The following is an 18,776-nucleotide window of genomic DNA, read 5'->3' on the forward strand; positions in this document are numbered from 1 at the left end:
AAGATACAAAGTCTAGATATGATGGATATCCCTGCTCTCCTGGGCTCCCATATAGTTTTAGTCTATTTAGAGTTAGGGTAACCACAAACTCTGCCTTTTTAATGAATTTAACTGAATTCACTGCAGGAGAGTTGGGTTTTTTTATATGGAAGAATGAGTCAGATGGATTTTGTGAATCGTTACTGTTGTCAGCTCATCACTTAAGCTAGGCTAAGGACTCAGCTACAGCTAGGTCCCCCCTGCTACACAAGAAATCCCTCAGGAATTCCAAAACCCCTGAATCACTCTATCAGAGGAGGATCAGCGCTAATGACCCCAAACCCCTTTTCTTACCTGTGGGAAGTTTGAGTATCAACTAGCCTCCTTTCCCCCAGGAGTCTTCCTTCCCCATTAGTATGAATCAGCATTACTGCCCAGGTCCACTTGTCTCCCAATTCCTGGTCCTGCTAAACCCTAAGAACCCTATAGAAAAAGAAAAACAACAACACCTAGACTTTACTGATTTGAGGGTGCCTCATTCTCTGCAGGACCCCAGAAAACCTGATTTGTTTCTGCCATCCTCCCAAACTGCAGTTCATATCATAAGTATGTCATTCACTAAAGCTGGCTTGCTTTACTGTCTTATGTGCCTACCACCTAAGAATGATAGATTTGGAGAGAGGAGATTTGGGTTGAAATCCTGACATGAACATATGCTCTTTGTGTGACCTTAAGCAAGTTATTTAATCTCTCAAGATGACCTTTAATCTCTCTCTCATTTGACCTCTAAGGTCTCTTGCAAATCAAAATTTATAATCCTATCACCTATTTTTAGACAGAGTCCTTCACAGAGAGTCTACATTTTTCCTAATGGATCCAGAAATGTCTTCCGAGAATGGACAAAGTTATTTGCAAACTACTGATAAATTAGTTTACATGTTCTTCTGGAAATTCAACTTTATTTATACTTACTAATGATGGATGACTATAGTCAAGGGAGAATGTCAAATGTTAAGTAGTTTCAGAAGAGAAATGGTAACAGACATAAAGTTAACTACTTAACTGATTTATACTTCTCATCACAGAACATGAGGACATATATAAATAAGAGAGATTTTCTGAAGCATCAGTATATACACACATGCACATAAATACATAAAATTCATTTTGAAAATTACTTGAAATTTAAAAATTGTATATCGAAACATCAACTTTGCTCTGCATTTTTTTCCCATTTCTTTCTACGTATTTCTTCAGCACGGTCTATTCTTCACTTTGGGATACATGCCGTAAAAAAAGAGAGAATACTAGAGAACCTAGCATCAGAAACCATAAGTACAATGGTAGCTATAACTGAGACACACTGTTTTTGTCTCTACAAAAATAATTCATCACTTTAAGTTTTCCTGGTTCCTTTTCCTATAGATAAAATGAACTATTTATTTTTATCAGTATCTTTACGTTCACTGCAGGGAGGTATAATTAGTTGTGCTTCTCTTCAGATTTCTATTATCAAAATTCACTTATATTTGTGGTTTGTAAGGAAATGTTGATTTATTTGAATGATTTTTAATACGCCTTCTAAATTCTAAACATAATGAAGACCCTTAGTAGCAATCAGATTTACCAGCTCCAACGGCTTCTTCTTTCTATCATCTCAGCATTCTTGAACCCTTTTTATCATCATCCCTGTAAAAATGTGGTTAAAACACCACAGTAGGGACCAAGAATGAGCACTGTCATCCTAACCCTGCACATGAAATAACACACAATCTGTGTTAAACATTATCACTAATGACCAAAAATGTATCAGTTTGCACTTGTCTTTGGATAGTTTTTTTGGTTTCATTTGGTTTGGAGGTTTTTATTTATTTATTTGTTCATTCATTCATTTATTGCTACTTTGCCATCTCCTACAGGAACAAAGTAGAACGTAAAGCATGAATATGTGTCCTTTACTATTCCCCTGGGTTACTTTCTTACCTTGGGTGACTGACTGTACGTGATTGCTTAGATTCACATGCCATGTACAAGAACACTTTACTTCTATCTAGAATTTATTTTTAAACTAATTTTTCTAAGGGAGAAGTTGGGCTCAAGTAGGCACAAAGGAAGAAAGCTGGCAGCAATAACTTTATAGGGCACAACTGCTATTCTGTTCCTTAAAATCTTTCTTTGATGAGATGCTTCCTTTTAGTAGTGAGCCTGGTTTTCAAATTGTCCATTTGACCTAGTAAGAATTGTAAAGTCAGCATGCTCGTGGGTTGCCTGCTTCCTCGTTATCCTCAAGCCTGGGTAGGTCTCTTTCTCCTGCTGATTAAAGCAATGAATGACAAGCTAGGAAATTGGCATGAAGACAGGAGCCACCCAGTGGAGTTACTATATGTTAACAATACATGTACATACTACATGTATAATTAACATTATTGCAAAATACCTTGGTTCCTCTGCTTCATCAAACTGGTTCCTGATCCTAGAAACACCACAGATTAATATAATTTAGGAAGGAGCTTTCTCCTAGAAGTCATGCAGAGGTTCATTCAAAACTCATATATTGACTCTCATGTATGCCTGTCATTGATCAGGACAAAGAAAAATGTATTCCAGAAAATGAAGTATGTTACTTGAGAAAATTGAAAATCACTCCTATTTTCAACTGCTTTTAATATTTTTATCTTATAATTTAAAATATAGAAGTATACTTATAAAATATAAAAAGTCTCCTCAGTGACTAATGGAATATTAGATCTAGGAAGGATCTAGTTCCTTCCCTTAGCTCTTTTATAGATGAAGAAGCTGAGATGCAGAAAGTATAAATGACTTCCGATAGCATACAGTTAATAAATGACAGATCAGAGCTAGGGCCATTTTAAGATTTAGAAAGTATCCCTGGATTCTCCAAGGAGAGCAGCGTATGGGGCAGCTGTGATTTTGTCAACACGAGGAACGTCCAAAGAGGAAATTCCTTCTGACAATGCAGATCTGTACTTGTTGCAAAATTTACAGTTTAGGGAGTTGTCAGTATGTGTCAAAGGTGGACTTAGCAGAAGCTAGCCTACCTGATTCTGAGGCTAGCTCCATCCGTTAAGCCACATTGTCTCTCTAAAAGCTGGTAAGGTGAGAGGGAGAGGGAAATAAATATACCTTGAATTCCCATCTCAGCAGGATTAGGGGAAGGGCAATGAAAGGACTTTTCTTCTGTCTGTTTCTGCCACTGACATTTTTTTCAAGCAATGTGTGTCTGTCTGGGCATCTTTCTGCCTATACCTTTCATGAGAGAAGGAAGGAAAGGAAAGGAGAGGAGAGGAAAGGAGAGAAGAGGAAAGGGGAGTAGAAGGAAAGGGAGGAGAGAGAGAAAAGGAGGGAGGAAGGGAGAAAGGGAAGGAGGAAAGAGGAAAGGGAGAGACTGAGGCCTGATTTCAGACACTACCCGGTCATACCTGGGTGGCCTTGGACAAGCCACGTAGTGTTTCTGAGACATAGTTTCCTCCACTATAAAAAGGGGGAAGTGATGCCCACAATGTTACCCTAACAAGCTTGTTATGAGAAAACAGCCTTATAAAGCCTTTTGAAGTACTAGGGAAATGTGGGGTATAGTTATTCTCATTATTTGGTTTGCCCTTGTGGTTGACACCTAAATCAAATTGGTTCTAATAACTATCTTGGTGAAATTTACATCACATCCACATCAAAGAGCCATGGTTAGCTTCTAGAACACTTTCTGAATATGACTGGAAATGTTACTTACATCTCTGGAGTTAAAGCTTAGCAATCTTGTCTTTTGACAACAATAAGGAAAATGCCTTAGCTCTCTCCTATTCCCCTGCCATCAAAATTAAGCTGGTATCTATGTTTTTGTAAAAAGTTCTTACAGATAAACTACCAGTGCTTATTCTGATCTGCCCAGCTGGTGACGTATTAGAAAGGGGAGGAAGTTCAAATCTGGGTTCTGTTTCTTATATCAAGTCACTTGCTTTCTGCAGAGCTGTTTCTTCATCTATAAACTGAGGTTGTACTGTTTGACATTTATGTCACGTCCATCTCTGAAACTTTGATTCTGTAACCTATTTGACCTGTACCAAGTCACTGTCATCTCTGAGCCTCAGATTCCTGGTGAAAATGGAGAAGTTGGACTAGACCACAGTGGTGTCAAACTCCAATAGCCACATATTGATTTAGAACACTACAAATGAATGCTGTTTGTGTTGTAATGTATTTTTGTTTTTTTTAAACATTCCCAATGACATTTTAATTTGGCTCCAGCAGGGAGCTTTGTAGGCTGCCCCACAGCCTGGGGGCTGTGAGTTTAACACTCTGGACTAAAGGATTCCTTTAAAGGAATCTAACGGACTAAAGGTCCCTTTCAGCTCTAAATTTTATGATCTAGAAACAACAAAAAATAAATAACAAATAGTAAACATATAATGAATAACAAATAATTTTAAAAACATAAAAATAAATATTGCAATTATAATGACCAATCCTGTCTCCAAAGTAAGGCCAAAAAAAAAATAGCATCTTCCTCCCTTCATTAGAGAGGTAGGGAGCTGTGGATGTGGAACATTGTACATACTGTCAGAGTCACATGATATTCTGATTAGTTCTGCTGAACTGATATCTCTTTTTTAAAAAGTTGTTGTTCTTGGAGGTGTTTTGCTGAATAGAAAGGGGGAGAGATATATTTAGAAATGAAGGTGATGTAAAAATAAAGTGTCAAAAATTTCACAAATAAATTATATAGTCCTATTATAAAAATCTACATTTATATAACACATTAAAGTTTGCAAAGGGATTTTCACACAAGTCCTGAGGAAAGGTAGAATGAGTTTTTTTTTTAATGACCGTTTTACTTATTAAGAAACTGAAATTTGGAGTTAAGTAACTTAACCATGGTCACAGAGCTAGTAAGTGAAGCAGAATTTAAACCATTTCTGATTTCAAGTTGAACACTCCTTAATAGGGGAGCCTGAAATTTCCGTAAAAAGAAAGTCTTGGGGATAATGTATACTATATGAATGCTACACTATATTAATTCTACAAAATTAGAAATCCCCTCTTGAAAACTTCCATGTGTGTGCAGTATATTAGTTAAATCAGTAATTAGTTGATCAATAAAAACAGTGTCTCTTTCCTAAAGACAAAAACTAAACTTAAAGACATTACATATAATACTGAGAAATTATCCATTGATATTATAGCATTTAGACTCCTTAGGAGATTTTACAAAGTCAGTTATTTAGTGGTTTGTCCTTCCTGCCCCAGTTCACCACATAATAACCTTTTACCACTTTCTACTCTGGTCAAGACTAATTTTGGGGAAAACGTGGGCTGTGATTTCTGTTTATCTTGTTTTGCACATCATATGCTTCTGTAAAGAAGGAAGCTTAGGTAAGAGAAGGGGGCTCAAGAAGGAGGAATGGAGCTAGATTGAGAAATGAGAGGGGTATGTTAGCTTTTTTACACACCTAGTTCTAATACCTGAATGCTGGTTATCCTTTTCTAACGACCTATCAGGGCCATGCTACTCTGTCATGCTTCTGGTCAGTTTAAGGTCAAGGTTTCCAGCCATCTGGGAAATTACAGTTTATAGTTTGGACTACAAAGTCTAATTAGTTTCAAATTTATGTTTTCTTCCTCCTCTTTTCATTCTTTCCTTAAAGCTGAAACTTAGGAAAATTGGAGTCATACTCTGAATTGAGACAGATGTGGAAGGAAGAAAAAAATGTATATAGATTTGATCCTGATAAATCATTTCTGCAAACGTATTCTAAGTGCTTAGCAATTCTAGGCTACCATGCTAGGCTCTGAGGATACAAAGAGCAAAACTAAGGAGTCTCTGCTCTCAAAGTGCTTCTATTTTACTAGGGAAAGATAGTATATGTGTTGTTGGTGGTCAAGAATTTCAGTTATATCCAATTCTTCATGACCCCATTTGGAGTTTCCTTGGCAAAGATACTGGAGTGGCTCACTGTTTCCTTCTCCATCTCATTTTACAGATGAGGAAACTGAGGCAAACAGGGTGAAGTGACTTGCCCAGGGTCAAAGAGCTAGTAAGTACTTAAGGCCAAATTTGAACTCAGGAAGATAAGTCTTCCTGAATTCAGGCTTGGCACTCTCTCCACTGTTCCACTTAGCTGCTCCAGAGCATGTACATATAGGAGTATTTAGTACAAGGAGAATTGAGGGAGAGAAAACTAAGGATTGAGGCATCAGGGAAGGCTTCATGGAGAAAGTGGACTTGAATTGTGCCTTGAGAGAAGACAAGTTTTCTAAGAGGTAAAGACAGAAAGGGATTGCATTCCAGAAATGGGGAATTGACTTGTAGGCAGCAAGAGAAGGCAGGGAGGCAGAAGAAGGGAATGGCTAATGGTCCAGTTTGGCTGAAATGTAAAATCCATCAAGTGGAATAGCCTGAAATGAGACTGGAAAGGTAGTTGGGAGCTAGATGGTGGAGGACCTTAAATACCCTCTTATCGAGTTTTATTTTATCCTCTAGTACATGCAGAGCCACTGAGATTTTTCTAGTATTCCATGGTTTCCTCCTAGCCTGTTCCTTTGACTGCTAGAGAGTGGAAAAAGAAAATAAAGGAACTTTCTGTCATTTGTCAGTGAAATTGCCTTTATCTGAACTTAGTGCTTACTCTGTTGTTCATATTGTTTATAGTTCTGATTCAGGCTTTATGAAATTCAACATGTCTGTCTGTTTCTCTTATGTCCCCATAAGTGAAAAAGTTTTTATTGAATGTACTTTACATAGCACTGATTTATTCAAGCTATATTAGGCATCATATATAACATCTCTGTGAATCCAGAGCTATGAATACTGTCTTCCCCCTCCCCCTAATTAGAATCTTTAAGAACATTCTGTTTTCCAGATCTCAAAGATTAGGGAAGATCCCTAATGTGGGGTCAGAAAAACTTAACTAGTTTGGAGACAGTGATCAAATCTTCTCATTACAAAGCTGGGGATCCATAGTTGTACCTGCCAAAAGATTTGTTTCAAGGAAAGTGCTTCATAAATTGTAAAACCACCTTACAAACATCAATCAGTCTACAGACACTTATTAAGCATTGTACTGAATATTTGAGATAACTCAGTGTAATGCCAATGTGATGTTTACAGCATCTACAGTGGCCATGAATATCCCAGCACTTTCTGAATCACAAAATACAACAGATTCTCCACATGGAAAACAGAACCAGAACATTTATTCAGACACCAGAAAGCCAAATCCATCATAATTTATACACAATAACAATGCAGAGGACAGCACCATCCCCAAGCCTTCCCTCTCTTAGGCTTCTCACAAACCAGCTCCATCAAATAAATCACAAACAGGCTCCCTTAAACAGAATTACAAACAAGCTCTTTCGCTCACGCTAGCCAGCTGCCTGCTTGTATCCTTCCTAGCTCTGACTGCTCTCTGACCAATTTCGTCTCAGCTCTGCTTTAGTTCTGCCTCTTCCTATTCCACCCATTCAGCAAACTCCTCCCACCACAGGTTCCAAGTCACTCAGACTTCCATGTGACCCAGGAAGGGCACAAGGACCTGTTAATGAATGGGAAATATCTTCCCATTTAAATAACCGTTACAATTAGGGAGCTCACATTTTAATTAGAAAGACAACACAACAAACAGCTATACACATACAAGAAATAGCTATGTGTACATGGATGTATATGTATACATGTATATGTACATATGTGTGTATGTATACATGTATGTATATGTGCGTGTATGTATGTTCAGAGAGAGAAAGACGATGGGTAGAGCACCAGGCCTGGAGTGAGGAAGACTATTTATCTTCCTGAGTTCAAATTTAGCCGCAGACATTTACCAGCTGTGTGACCCTGGGCAAGTTACTTTACCTTGTTTGCATTAGTTTCCTCATCTGTAAAATGAGCTGGAGAAGGAAATGGTAAAACACTCCAGTATCATTGCCAAGAAAACCTCAAATGGGGTCACAAAGAATCAGACAGGACTGAAAAATGACCGATCATTGTCACTGAAGGGAGTCAGGGAATCCAGGAAGTGGCAGTGAAAAGGGAAAACATTCTAGGAGTTGGAGATAATCTAGTGAAAAGGCACCTAGTTGGGTTGAGTGTTGCATATAAGGAACAGGAAGAAGGCCAGTGTTGCTGGATCATTCAAAATGTGGAGGGGAATAAAGTATATGAAGTCTGAAAAGATAGGAAGGCTTCAAGCTGTGAAGATCTTTAAATGCCAAAGAATTTTATATTTGATCTTGAAGGTAATAAGGAGCTACTGCTGTTCATTGTGTCAGCCATTATTGTAATTTTTACTTATAGCAATAAAGGGGAGCAATCCAGATAATAAAAAATTAGTAGGATATCCCAAACCTGTGCGCAGTATACTTGATTTGGGTCATGTGTAAATTGCATGATAGCTTTTGTGGGGTTTGTTTTCCTTTGTAGCAGATTTGCTTTTTTAATTATGTTTTTCTTAGATGATTATTAAAATTAGTTCATATTCCCTGAGGCAGGAGGAGGAGGAGGAGGAGGAGCATGAGAAGTTTTTGCCAGCTTGGGATAACAATTTCGCAGCTGATAATTGACAACGTGAATGACAGCCCACATTCAGATGACCATATAATATTGCGTTAGCTAATCTAAGTGTTGGTTGTTTTTTTTACTAGATTAGACTGAACTTTAGTATAGACTTGTATTATATATACAGTGTCCCAAAAAGTGTTAGTGCAATTTTAAGCCTTAATAACACTAAAGACTTTTGGGACATCCTATATTTCTCCTTTATATTACAGTGCTGGACTGTTGTTGTTTTCAGTCTTGCTAATAATTATAGCTACCATTTACAAAACGCTTTAAAGTTTACAAAGTGCTTTACATATGTTAGCTCATCCCCATGAGGTAGGGGCTATGTTTATGCCGCTTTTTCATATGAAGAACTTGAAGCTAAGTGACTTGCCCAGGGTCGCATTGCCAGGAAGTGTCTGAGGCAGGATATGACCTCTGTTCTTTCTGACTGAAAGTCCAACATTCCGTCTGCTGGGCTACCTGGCTGCTTTGTTCATTTCCTTTTCTTATTGTTATCATCTAATATTCTAGAACATCTTGTGGCAGCATGCATAAAGATCCACTGATCCTCCTGGCCGCTCCTCAATCCCTGCCCCACCCCACCACAGCCAGAGACAAGAATTGCCAGATTGTTACCATTGAAGAGGTATTTAGGATGATAAAATTAAAAAGAATGGGAGTCAGCAAATCTGCGTTCTATTCCTTAATAGCCATATGACCACAAGAAAGTCACTTAATTTCCCTGGAATTCTGCTTCTTTGTTTGTAAGTTACAGGAAGTTGGATTTGGTTATCTAAGGTCCCTTCCCACTCTAACATTCTAAATATATTCTCTTTGCACTTATATTTTTGAAACTATAGTTAGAAAATCAAACTTTATAAAACTTTATAGTTAGAAGATTAAACATTAAAACTATAGTTAGAAGGTACAAAATAAGGGACTTCTTTCATGTATCCTCAGCATATTTAAATGCTGACATTTAACACAAGGAAAAATTCTTTGTGGCAGTTTTTTTTTTATAATGGAATTACTTAGCCTGCAGAAGAATAAGCCGAAGTCAACTTGGAATTGATCTATGACCCAACTCAGAAAAAATGTTATGTCATCTACCACTGTCTGAGGGCTTCTTAGCTGCTTACTACTTCTTGGTCAAGGGATACATGTATTTATGTTCAGGTGTACTTGTCCCTCAAAGCAGCTCCAGGCTTAGCTCCTAGAGGAAACTGAATAGTCCATATTCCAAGAGGTCCCTCTATTTCTTCTTACTGTCTTGACCACTTTTTTTAGATGTTCTCAGTTATTTAACATTTACAACTTATTATAGATTCAGTACTTTAGAACATATTAAAATATGGGCAATAGATATTCATCATCTATTTGATCCTTTCTGTGTGAAGGACCAGGCCAGTCTCTTTTGAGTGGTTGCAGAGACTCCTGGAGGCTATAATAGGGTTAGGATGGGATGCAATCAAGATGATGTCATCCGTAAATGGAGCATTTGGATGATTTCACAATTCAGAGGAAATGCATTCTTGATCTGGACCCTATGCTAAATTGTCTACAACCTACTAGTGAATATTTTTGTTGAACATACATCTCCTTGTGTTGTGCCTCTTTTGATATTTTACTATGAGTATTTTGAAGTTATTTCTGTCATTATACCTTCCAAGGAATTTCAAATTATCTAGATCTTTAGATGAAGACACTTTGTTGTAAAATTAAAAAAAACCTATAAGGCATATGTAACATAACAGAAGGTGGAAGGAAGGAAGGAAGGAAGGAAGGAAGGAAGGAAGGAAGGAAGGAAGGAAGGAAGGAAGGAAGGAAGGAAAGAAGGAAGGAAGGAAGGAAGGAAAGAAGGAAGGAAGGAAGGAAAGGAAGATGAAAGAAAGAAAATGAAGGAGGTAAGAAGGACATTAATTTTAATGCTTAACCAAAATCATTATGATTATGATTTTCCCATATATGGCATGGTCAAAGGGAATAAATAATATAGGTGATTAAGGCATTGAGTAAGGTAATTTGGGAACACTGCTGAAACTGCTATTACTTCCACTTTGACCTGTGACTCTGCAGATTTTCCCTCTTCCCTCCCTACTTCCAATACGCAGAATTAAGCAAAGGTTTCCTTTTCCCTCTCCCTAACCTTTTTTGGCTCCTTTCTCTTCATGTTGCTGAATCTGTGGGGTGATGTGGAGAACAGGAAAGTTTTCCCAAAGCAAAGGTTCCAGCCTGACTCTTCTCTGGATTAGCTCCCAAATCTACCAATGGCTAACTCTATTAAAATAGCAGCCTCAGTGGCCAGAATAATATGTGTAATTGCTTTTTTGGATAAATTATGAGAACCTGTAAAGAAAAACATTATAATACTCACAAAAATAATATTGTTTTCACTATAAAAGCATTACTTCTTTGGGTAATGAAACCAATATATACTTGAAAACAAATTCCAATTTTGACAACCTATAATTGTTTTGTTTTTTCAGAAAAATATAGTTCCATTGAAAATGTTTGTGTTCTAACCTCTTCCTTTTGAATGGAATTATGATGGTAGAACTCTCCTGATGTTTCACTTTGATCAACCTCACCTGGGAATTGTGTACCTTTCCTGATCAAAGTGCAAAGTCTCTAGTTTGATCAAAGCTTCAGTCACTGTGCACAAACTCCAACTTTCTTTTCTGCCTATTTCATATACATTTAAAATAAAGTTAAGACCAAACAGCCTTTTACTGCCTGTCAGATATTTGAGTAAATGGATAAACACAGCCTTCTTTAAAGAAAGTTTTTCTTGTGTCTTAAGCAACCCTTTCTTAAACTTTCTACATAAATGACTGGTTTTTTAAAAAATCATGTTTGAGATATTTTATAATCTGTAATAATACTTGCCAGTTGTTTGATTCCTTATGACCTATTTTTAAAATATTTAACCATTCTGTTTTTAAATGTTTTATCCAAGTTATGTGTGTGTGTGTGTGTGTGTGTGTGTGTGTGTGTGTGTGTGTATGTTTTAACTTTATTTGGAATGGAATTTTCTCTACTTTTTACATCTTCCTTTAGGGAAATGAATGACGTTTTTAAAGGATTCAGATCCTTCCCAAAGTTTCCTTCCATTATCTTATCAGATAATTAATTGTTCAGATATGTTTGAAGATAGGAAGATCTGTATGGTTACTTAGTAGAGGGAAGGAATTCTGGCCCCACTGACCCATATACATACAAACTGATCAGTTGTAGCTATAGAAAGAAACCTGAGAGGAGAGCTAAGGCAATTTGTCTTGATAAGTCAGGAGGGAAAAAAAAAGGAAAAAAAAAACTTTGCTATTGAATTTGTCTATTGGGCCTCTTTTGGCAGTTTGAATTAGACAAGTAAACAGAGAGAAATTTTTTTTCACTTTATATACAAAAAGAAACTTTGATCCTTCTTAATACAAATGTAAATAATGCTTTATTTGTGTTACTAACAATGCAACATAGTGAGTGCCTGTTCATCCAAAATGTTTAGGGAATGTGGTGCTCTGCTTGAATAATCTGGTAACTCAAAAATTACTGTACATGCCACATAAATATTAAATGGCTGTGTCCTAGGTGGTCCTACCCCCATCTCTTGACCATGCATTACTTTCTTTGCTAGTCATTCTTTGCCCTGGGTACCTAATACCATCTCCTGGGTTTTCACCACCACCAGTTCCCCTAACATTCAAGGAAAGAAGGAAGTGTCCTCTGTGCCCCATTTCAAACATGAATCTGAGTTCAAATCTCATCTCCAAAATTTACCAAACGTAAGTCACTTATGTATTCAGAGCCTGTTTCCTCATTTGAAAAATAGGGATGATTCTTCTACTTACTTTGCAAGTTCCTTTACAGTGAAGTGTTTTACAATCCTTAAAGCAACATGTAAATATGAGTATTATTGTTCTTCATTGTTCATAGGCTCAAAGAATCATAGACCTAGGACTGGAATGGATCTCAGAAGCCTTCTCATCTAGTTTTCAGATGAGGAAATGGTGGCTCAGGAAAGACACAGGTTAAGCATCAGAAGTAAAATTTGAGCTCAGGTCTGCTTATTTTCTCCCAAACAGCACACAGCCCTCTTTGGTATTTTCTTTTTGTAAAATATATTTTTATACCTTATTTTTTATGTCATGTATATTTCCCACTATGCTTTGCCCTGCCTTCCAGAGAGCAGCCCTTTTAATGAAATATGAAGGAAAGAAAAAAAAAATACTGCGAAAGAAACAACACACATCTATCTTAAACTATATGCAGTATCTCATAAACGTTTTCCAATATCCCATCCCTAACTTCTGCAAAAGAGTAGGGAAGAAGTGTCATTTCATTTGTTCTTCTTTAGAGCAAAGCATGGTCATTATAATTTTTGCAGCATTTATCTAGTTCTAACAGTTGTGTTGTCATTGGGCTTTTCATTTATATCATTGTAGTCTTGTGTAGCTTTCCTGGCTTTGCTTACTTCCTTTTGGATCAGTTCATCTAAGTATTCCCATGCTTCTCTGTATTAATCAAAGTCATTGTTTCTTACAGCACAGTAATATTCCATTACATTCACAGACCCTGACATGTTTGACCATTTTCCAATAAATGAGTGTCTGCTTTGTTTCCAGTTATTTGTGCTCTCTCCCACTTTGCATTTTTCTTTTCCTTTCTTTCCCTATCTTTTTATATTCTTAGCATGGATAGAATAAAGACCAGCTCTGTGATTTCCCTAGTGTAAGAAATCCCTGGGCAAAGAAACTCCCTTTTTTCAGTATAATTTAGTACCTTTTCTGCAACTTATATTCTTAGAGAATTGAGGATCACATAGCCAGTATGTGTTTGAAGTGAAACTTGAATCCAGGTCTTCCTAGCTTTAAGACCAACTCTCTATTCAGCAGGTCAAACTGCCTCTCTCCTCTTTGGTTTTCAAGGGTGATTTCCTGCAAATATATAAGAGGAGAGGAATAGGGGACCAAAACATATATGGTTTACAGTGGCAACTAGATGATGTGAAGGATAGAATGTTGGACTTAGAATCAGAAAGACCTGAGTTCAAATCCTTATCCAACCCTTACTAACTTTATGATCCTGGGCAAGTTGCTTAACCTCTCTCAACATGTTATATGTGAAATGGGAATCACAATAGCACCTGTCTCACAGAACCCTTGTGAAGATCAAATGAAATTGCACAGAAAGAGCTTTACAAGCCTTAAAGAACTACACAGCTTCTAGCTAGCATTATTATGAGAAATGAAAAGGAATTCAAGTTTTTATAAGTTGTAAAGGTTCTTAAGAGTTGAACCATGTTCCAAACCACCAACTACAAAATACTTGGCTTCCTCTGTTTAGTTCCATTTTTCTTAACTTTGATGATACTTAAGTTCTAGCTTCTGTCTTAAATTTGACTGGCCAGGCAACATATCTCAGCCTTCTGGAATCTGCTTTTCCAGCCCTTAATTATAGGTGTATGAGTGTAGGGCTTGGGCAGTTACTTACTGTCTCCAGTTCTGTAAATCTCAGGGTACTGTCCCCTCACCCCCTGACTGGTTTGGTCCCTTCTGCCAATCTGGAAGCTCCTACCCGAGAAGAATTGGCTGTCTCATTCCTCTCCAGGTTTGGGGTTCCTGCCATCTTATCCTTCTGCATGGTTAGTGGGTTAAGGTTAGGTTTTTTCCATATCCTAGTCCTTGGAAGCTGTTTTTGCTTTCTCACTTCATCCTGTCCTAATCTGAATGCTTCACTTGAAATATATTTCACTAACTGTACTTTCCTGGCTGTTTCAGACTTTGATGTTCCTCTTCCACCTAAGCCAGCTTCAAGGTCTACTCCTGGTTCCATCCTTTCCTCTTCATACAATGGTCTCTTCTACAGCCTTTCTTATTGTCTCTTTCTGACCTAGTACTTTTTGTGACCCTGCTCTAGCACTGCAATCATTGATCAAGCAATGCTGATAAATACCTTGTAGCCATTAGATACATTGCAGAGGGAAGGAATATTCCTATTTTCTAACATGTCTGAACAGTTAATTACCTGATGAGGTAATAGAAGGAATTCTCATGGATATTGATCATCGTTTTAGGGATTCAATCAGTTCCCTACTTCATGGTTACATTGTTTCATGCTTTGGACTCTCTCCTTCTCAGGGGTTGATCCTAACTAAAGACCATTTATTATATATGTTTGTATGTATTCAAGCAAGCACTCTGATTATATAGTCTTTGCCAGCTAGCCCAGTGAACCATGGTAACACACACAAACAAACCCGAAGTTATAGTAATGAACACAAGCTGGAACTATAGTGACAAAAACAAACCAGGGGTGGGGCCGTCCCTTCCAGCGCCATCTTGTTCACCCTTCCCTGCACCGGACTCAGTTTACCTGATGTCCGTCAGTGTGGCGTCCCAGATGGCGTGGTGGTCAGCACCCCTTACACTGCTTGAAACTCCAATATAGAAACAAAAACATAGCAGCCCCTGCCCTCAAGGAGCTTACCTTCTAGAAGGGGCTACAACATCTTATTTCAAAAAAGAGGGACTCGGGGACCAAGAAAGAAAGGGGTTCCTCAATAGTGTCTTGAAGGAAGGCAGAAAGTCTGTAAGTCACTTTATCTCAAGGTCATTGTCATCTGTTACTGACTGCACAATATCTTAAATATAGAAGATAAAACATTTAAGACTGACATCCAAACTGACACTCTAACAAAAGCTGGAAGCTGTGTTTTTAAAATAAATTCTTGATATAGTCTATTTAATTATTTATAATTTTCTTATGAAAATAGAGAACAGGGGAGAAATCTGGCTATTTGAGCTTTCTATCTGAATTCCCAGATGAATTGGAGTTCATGAAAGTAATGATAATACATTAGATTGATCAGTCCTTAACTCTGAAGTAATGAGTTTATCAATCCTTAACTCTGAAGTAATAGAGTGTTCCTGCTGACAATTTTGCTGGATCTTTGTTTGGTCATAAAGGCTGTGGAACTGTCTTTCACTTCTGCTGGCTGGTGGCTTTTTCCCTTTGATCTTGGGAGATCAAGGTAAGAAATTGCTTAGAGGATCACAGATCTAAAATTGGAAAAGACCTCAAAGGCCATGTGGTCCATTCCCTTCATTTTATAATTAAGTTAAACTGAGTCCCAGGAAATTAAACGACTGGCCCAAGGTCATAAGGCAGTAAACATAAAAAGACAAAATTAGAACCAAGGTCTTCTGATTCTAGAACCAGTACTCTTTTTGCTGTGCTGGGATGTTTCTCAGTGGTGTTTTTGGCTTATATTGTTTTATTGAACTGTGAAAGTACATCCAGTTTTTAAAATTGCATAATTTGAAGGGAGTTGCTGTTAGGATCATCACAAAATTTTTCTAATAATGTAGGATCTCTAAGGAGAGCCTTCATTTTTTTCTGCTCATTGAGATCAGTGTTGGGTAAGATATTGGCCAAGATTCCCTTGGCAAGAACCACACGGAACTGGTAGGTATAGACAGATTGTGATCTGCTTCTAGGATGAGAATATTCACACCAAAGAAATCACAACTCCATGTGAATTTTTGATAACTTCAGTTAGACTAGCTGATTTCTCTGAAATGGTTCTTTCAAAGGTTCTAGTCAGGGTTGGAATGTACAGAGATGGCCACTGACCCTTTTTTTATTACTTTTTTTTGGAGGGGGGAAGGCAAAGAAACTGGGGTTAAGTGACTTGCTCAAGGTCACACAGAAGCTGGTAAGTGTCAAGTGTCTGAGGTTAGATTTGAACTCAGGTCCTCCTGACTCCAGGGTCCAGTTTCTATTCACTGCACCACCTAGCTTCCCCCACTGAGCCTTTGTAATAGCCTCCCCTTGCATCCCTATTCACCTGATAACCCTGAGGTTTCTATCTCCCTGCCCTGACCTCATTGGATGCTTTGTTTAGTCTGTGTTAGAGGTTGTCTTACCTTAACTGCAAACGTACAGTATAGTAGAAGTATATTGTAACCAACAGCTTGGCAATGTCCCTTTCAACAAAAACACATCCAGGGCCTGTTTGCTTTTTGTATGGAGCTTGAAGCCAAACTGACCCTCAATCTTCAGAAGCTGAATGAAGGAAATTAAGATGTCATCTATTCTACCCTCCTTATTTTACAGATGAGGAATCTGAGGCCCAGAGACATTGAGTGGTTCATGTCACAGAGTTATATAGTTATATATGTTGAAGTCAGGACCTAGATCCAAAGATGCTCATGTTGCTCTGCTACTTCCTTACTCAGCAGAATCATAGCAACTGGATATATACCTATGTCCAAATGTGTACATGTATATGTATGTATGTATACACACATATTTTGTTTGTTTGGTTTCAAGAGAGAGGGGGAAGGTTAGAGAGAAGTGACTTGACTAAATTCACACAGACATTACGCATAAGACATAAGCTTTGAACTCAGGTCTTCTTATTCCAGAGGCAGTGTCCCTTCTGTTATCAAGCCACTATAATGTTTTATTTTAATAGAATTCAAGAAAAGAAATTACCATAAGTTAAAGAATGTCATAATGAAATTTTAATTTTTAAAATATGTGCTATGAATATTATGCAAGTCTTCAGAAATCTGCAGCTTTTTAAAAAGGACCTTTTTAAGAAAGCATTTGTTCTCTTGCCTTTGTGTGTGTTTGTAATTTTAAATTGAATGACATCCAGGTAAGCGTGGGAGTGAAGTCAAAACTGTCAAAAAAAATTTCTTTCCAATAACAAAAGTCTTGTGCCATTGACTACTATGAGCAATATTAAACTTTAAAAAAAGAATATTTTCCCCTAAAAGAACAATGTTGTGCTCTCAAGCTCTTTAAAATGAGTTTTTGGTATAAGTTTCATGGGATACCGTAGAGGCACATGATGGGTTTGAAAAGGCTATAACACATTACAAAGAATTGTGAAGAAACAGTATAAATCAGGAGGCAATAGAAAAAAATTTGTGAACCAGAAAGAAGATGGGCTTATCATAGAAAGATTATATATTTTCAAAGAAAATGGGTGAGAGAAAGTGATAATTGATGTACAGCCCAAGTGCTCCATTAGTATCTTTAAGATGGCAAGATCAGTAGAGGAAATCCCCTACCACATTGGGTGAATCTCCAGTGATCAACTTTTAATGCCCATAGAGTGGCAGGAATGGATGGGTGGTAAGATGTATCATTGGAGGAAATACCCTCATTAATGAGATTGCAGATTCTTTTGAGTATCTGAGAGTTTGTAGAAGCTAGAAATCTGCTTTGGCAGAAGGACTGCTGACTGGAAAGTTAGGTTAATATTTTTCAAATTGTGTTTGAAAGCATAAGGAAGATATAGCTAATGATTATCTTAAAACCAGGACACTGACCTGCTCCTTTAAGGACTGCCGGATTATCTCATTCTCCACTTCCTCCTTGAAACATTAGCTTTGGGAGGATATGAACACTATACTTAGTGGTGGTGTAAGGTGTACCACACACCAGGTGTTTGGAATAGATAAAATAATGTTGATAATCATTTTATCATTGTGAGAATCTTTTACTGGAATTTGTTACATAATTTTCTTTGCCTGTCTACAAATTTTCATCTTAAGCATAGAAAAGACAAGCTAAAAACAAAGAGGGTAGAGGGAAGAATTGTTAATTATCTTCTCGTCTCTGAATACCTGATGAAGTTTTTTTTAAAGAAACTATTATTACTTTTGCATGTTACAAATTCATCCTAACAGAAATAGCTGGTATGTTTACAGCTCTACCAAGGTCAGCCTTAGAAGTCCTTCTTTGTGTAATATGTTTGAGTAGATGTATCTTGCCATGTTTGAGACAAGCAAAGAATCATCAAATTTGAGAGATAAGAAAGGAGCCTTAGTTGACTGTAGAGGCCAATTCAGAATCAAAAAGAAATCTCCACTGGAATATAACCCCAAAGTGTTCATCTTCCAGGCCATTTCCAAGTGATATTGCTGCCTCCACAATGGCCCTTCTCCTCCCACCAAAATTCAAGCTCTGCCCTGGAACCCTTGGCTCTGATACGTGGACATTGACCTTGTCCAGTATCAGACTATGATACCACTTCCTGGCTCGTTCCAAACCCCTGGGCTTTCTCCTCTATCCTTTTCCAATTCTATGTGTTGGATTGTAAATGTAAACTTCTTGAGGACAAGGATTGACTTGTATGTATTTGCATCCTCAATTTTTAGCACAGTGTCTAGTGCATATTAAGCATTTAATCATTTTTTCCCCTCTTTTCATTCATTCATGGAGTTAAGAT

General features: G+C 37.4%; 1 protein-coding gene and 1 long non-coding RNA gene across 8 annotated transcripts in view; both read left to right on the forward strand.

Annotated features, from left to right (window-relative positions):
• NPAS2 (neuronal PAS domain protein 2) overlaps nt 1-18,776 on the forward strand; it is a 244,707-nt gene that overhangs the window by 18,981 nt on the left and 206,950 nt on the right. The gene's annotated exons all lie outside the window — the stretch shown is intronic.
• The window catches only part of LOC140506954 (uncharacterized), a 40,914-nt gene that overhangs the window by 15,721 nt on the left and 6,417 nt on the right, over nt 1-18,776 (forward strand). Inside the window, exon 1 of the long non-coding RNA XR_011968169.1 lies at nt 1-15,563. This exon is cut by the window's left edge and continues 15,721 nt beyond it. This is a non-coding gene — a long non-coding RNA (uncharacterized lncRNA). The remainder of the gene's footprint in view (nt 15,564-18,776) is intronic.

Source organism: Notamacropus eugenii, chromosome 5, assembly GCF_028372415.1.
Source record: "Notamacropus eugenii isolate mMacEug1 chromosome 5, mMacEug1.pri_v2, whole genome shotgun sequence".
Lineage (NCBI taxonomy): Eukaryota > Metazoa > Chordata > Mammalia > Diprotodontia > Macropodidae > Notamacropus > Notamacropus eugenii.